Genomic DNA, 4,836 nt, shown 5'->3' on the forward strand with positions numbered 1-4,836 from the left:
CATTACCTTTGCCATGGACAACTTTCCTTAGTTTATCATACTTGCTCAATGAGTTGTATTATAGTGCTCGTTTTGCCTAGCGATAGATGGGAGGAGTAAGGATGTTTTCTCATGTTCATGAAAGTGCAAACTTTGATAGGTTTTCAACATTTGACAATGAGATAGATATAGTGTATGATGTAGTGTAAAGCATCCAGACTGAGAAAATTGAAATTGTAGAGCTTAGATTGTGAAATGTGGTGCAAGACTATGAGTGCAAAATAGCATATCTAATGGTTGTCGAGGTGCTGCACTTGGGAAATAGTGGTTGATCAGTAGTTGTTTTGGTATGTGGAGTCGATCCATAATTCTTGCTTTAAATGTACCATCAAGTATATTATTGTTGTAGCTGGGGTCTTGTGTAGACATCTGTATAGTTCTTATTGCATTTACCTTTTGAGAGAGAGAGAGAGAGAGAGAGAGAGAGAGAGAGAGAGAGAGAGATGCTGGAGAGGTGTGGAAGAGACGAGTGAAGATTTAATGAATAGCTTTGGTTTTCCCAAGTTGTATGATTGACATAAGCGGTTTTAGCTAATTGACCATCATTTCACCTTATGCATCATTAGTGTGTGACCTTTTCGTGCTTTTCATTCTAGCATTTCTTTGGAACTGAGGCGCACGCTATACGTTGCGAGGGCTTGTATTCTTCGCCACCTAGATTTGGAGCGGTGTCTACTTGTGTCCTGGCTACCTTGTGCTCCATGCTACCTGAATTTTGTCGCTTGGGCTTCTCCGCTTGGCCTTCCGATGTGGCGCCGCAAGTCATGCTCTGTACTTTGAAGAACTTTGTTTCTATGGCTTGGTTTTCCTTGACTTTGCGGAGTTTGCTGCCTGTTGGTCGTTCTTATGCACGTTTTACTTTGCTCAACTAGTCAATGTTTGCTTAAGTTGTTGCTTCATTTTCTTGTATTGTTGTAGAGCTATGTAGATTTGTTGAAATTCCTCCATGTCCTGGAAACAAGCGTTTGTCTCAACCGACACTGGCGAGCTCTACTGAGTCACCCCCAAATCCGGATTACAAGCAAAACATAGCTACGAAGAAGAGTAGGCGTGCTCTACTTCAAGAAATCCCTAGTAGCGGTCCTGCTGGGGCAGAACAGGTATGGCCAACGCATACATTTACTCTTTCCGAACTAGTCTTGGTGTAGCTATGATGTGCTCCGCTGCAATCCGCTCTTAACTGCTGCATCGCATTAAGATGGTGATTTGTTTCTTTTCCAGCCAAAGTAGATTTGTCACTAAGAGGAGAGCGAACAAGCACCATCTTCTTCTCAATAGCAGCTTGCTTGCCCAGGTCATGAATAAGACATAGCTGGAGTCTCATTCCCTCAAGTTGGCGAATCTTCAGCTCCTCGCAATGTCTTTGATGGTGGTAGGCTACAGGACAAAGGGAAAAGCCTGATAGTCAAGGAAGTCCTGCCACTGTTTGTGATTGGTGATATAGATGAGGGCAGCAAACATTTCTCCATAGAGGGGAAAATCTTGAATTGCTACGGCACATTCCGTTCTATCTCCCTCGGGCAAAAGAAAAGCGCACGTTACTTCAAACTCGACATCGTCGATGCCGTTTGCATCGACACGATCACGGTCGTCATTGCAGATCCCTTCATTGAGACCTACACCAAGAAACTCAAGATTGGCTTGTTTGTCAGAATTGATTGTCCACTTGTGAGGGCTAAAAACTATAATGATGCTGGATCAGCTTTATTTTCCTTGCATGTCGATGCATCAAGAACGATTCGAGCTTGTGATCCATTCCCTGTGTCTTTAGCTTTCTATCCTGAGACGACAATAAGCACATTTCTTGTTGATGCTACAATTTCGGAGACTACTAGCCCACGCCCGCCTTTGACTACACTAGCGTTCGTTGTTTTGCAAAGTCGTAACTTCCACGAGAGGATTGGCACCACATTCGGAGATTTAGTTGTTGTTGATGGCCCGACCCCAGAAGACAAAGCACTTGTGTGTATAAAAAATATTATCTTGATGTTTCGTTCGCAGCAAAGCTGACAAACCTTCTGTCGTATACAGGTGATCTTTGTCAACTCCCGAAAGGATGACTATGATCGAATCATGGCCCAGATGGCTAGGGAGGATATTGTCATATTTGTGGCTAGGAATATCGGTCTCTTCATTGGCAAGGTCCATGCGCACATTATCTGTTTTGGACGTCACAACTTTGGCTCGTGTGCAAGGAGAATGCCTAAAACAAGAATTGACATTAGCATTTCACAAACAGTGTGAGATTCTCGGTTACAATAGAGAGGTGACTTTGCATGCTTTGTACTCAACTAGATAAAGATGTCTTTAGTGCTCTTCACGCTTTTATCCTTTGTAGGTGGTGGGGACTTTGCGCTTTGTGAACTTCAATAGAGCTCTCTTGCATTCCCGATGCTCAATCTGTGACTCCCCAAAGGTGAAGAAGGTTGGAAGTCAAATGTAGTGTTCTCTTTGCAATAAAGAGAGCATCATCAACACGACCCTCAAGATAGAGGCACAGATTTGAAGTAGCGTTGATAAGCGTGCTATGTCAATTCAAGTGTCAGGGTCTATGGTGGATCATCTTCTAAACTTGCCAAGGAGCTTCAAGGAGATCTACATGGAGAGTATTCCAGAGGCAAGGGATATTTTATCAGCATCTACTGTTGAGGGTGTGTTCAAAATTGGCACAAATGGATCTATGATATCTTTCACTCCTCTACTCGAAACCTAGATGCTTTGAGAACATGAATTTGCCATAGCTTTTGGTCTTTCTCGTGAATAACTACGCTTTCCTTGTTTAGACCACTATAAAGTCCGTGAAATTAAATTTTGGCTTGTCCATTGTATATTCCAATTTCATAAGAGAGTTCTCTGCTTCTTTTGACTCTTCTCAGTGTAATCTCCTTCATAACTTGTTTTCCTGCTCTTCCTTCCTCTCCATCTTTCTAAGCTTTCAAAGCACAAACTCTCTCTCTCTCTCTCTCTCTCTCTCTCTCTCTCTCTCTCTCTCACACACACACACACACACACACACACACACACACATGCACGCATGCACCCGCAAAAGGACAAAGACACACACACACACACACACAAAGAAAAACACACAAACAGAACACACACACAGAACACAGCTAGAGATTCACAGGCTTTTCTTGGCTTCGCAATGACTCGCTTGGGATGCTTCGATGTCGACACCGTTTTTGCATCATAGTTTCCAAATAATCGAGACATTTTCACCGTGCTACATCATCTCCAAACGTCCGTAGGTGCACCTAATGAGCTTCGATCAAACTTGCTCAACAACTTGTTTGAGAGCTTCTTGGCTGAAAGGCGTGCTGTCTCGGGTGCATGCCTCTTCTTCCCTGCCAACAAGACCAATACAACAATGACAGCCGTAGAATTCTCATCTTTGTATTCAACATGCACCAATTCACTCACTCTTCGTTTTGACGTATTGACGGCCTTCGCTTATTTTGTGAGCTGCAAGTTAAAAGTATACTTGAAAAGGAATGAAAGCATGAGAACAATAATCTTGGGGATGCCATAGAAATCATTTCTTGCAAAGGGCATTTTGCTTTCTGAAACAAGCAACGGCATTGCATACCTTCCCGTCCTCATGGCGCACCCAAGCCATGCGCGCACTGTGTGGAAAGAAGATGAGGTGGCCACTTTGCATCAGTTATGTTTGCTGAATGAGTCTTTACCTGATGTTGAGAAAGTCTGCATCTACCAAGATACGCACCCGCACACGTTGCACAAAATCCAAGCCGTGAAATGTAAGATTTCACGCCTGAAGAAATACCATGGTCTGGTCACTGGTGCGCAAACACGACACGCCAGTGCTAGTCTGAGCAAGCCGATCAAGAAATATAACAAAACTATCAAAGACACGCCCATTACACCATGCGAAAATGTGGACGCTTGCTTTTTCACTGTCAGCTAACACGCCAGCTTCTACCTTCAGCTGTAGAATCCACTTCAAGGAAGCGAAGACGTTATGGGGATGCATTTGCTTGCGCTCGATGCAAGAAACACTTGTCGAGCAATAGTGAACGTCTATGGGCCTTGCAAGAGGCAAGGTTCAATCCAACACTTCCATACGTGTCGGAACTGAACACCGTAGAGGCACGCTTGGTCTCCATTTGTATCCCCTTCGCTAAGATACGTGAGCTTACATACGATGGGCAGTACGGGCTTAGAGGTAGTGTCGTGAATGTGCTTGCCAACTTGGAAAAGAGCCATGATGTGCTACCTCGCTTCATTGAGTATGAGGCTTCTGTTCTTGTGGGAATCAAACGAAAACTTGAATACGATAGATGTTACTTAAGTGGCGTTGTGCAACCTCTACTCACGATGCGTGCAACCATTACGCTGCTACCCACACCTCTCTACATCCGAGAAGGTGTCACCATCAACAAAAAGTGGCTCGTGCATCTTTCTAGCCTAAGTGTAGCTTCTACAAATACCCTTAGCAACACTACAGCCAATGATGAGGTTGAGGAAGAGCAGACTGATGTCATGCTTCACAGGGTCACAAGTGCGGCAGAGGTTGTTGATTATAGTGGCAAGATTCTTCATGTTGCACCTTGCGAGGGCAATTCTCCATTGAGCATTTTCAAAGACGATTATTGTGAGGAATTGAGTTTCCCAACACTTTTCTTTGGGTCCCCTAGAAAATATAGAAAAGCCGCAATGAAAGATTACCAAGAAATTGCAAAGTGGGAGCTCATGAATGTTGATAGAAGATTCGCATTGAGCATCGAGAATTTATTTTTCAAGTCTATCAAAATTATGTCACACCAAGTTTCTTCC

Source organism: Adiantum capillus-veneris, chromosome 21 (assembly GCF_014529385.1).
Source record: "Adiantum capillus-veneris isolate H3 chromosome 21, ASM1452938v2, whole genome shotgun sequence".
Lineage (NCBI taxonomy): Eukaryota > Viridiplantae > Streptophyta > Polypodiopsida > Polypodiales > Pteridaceae > Adiantum > Adiantum capillus-veneris.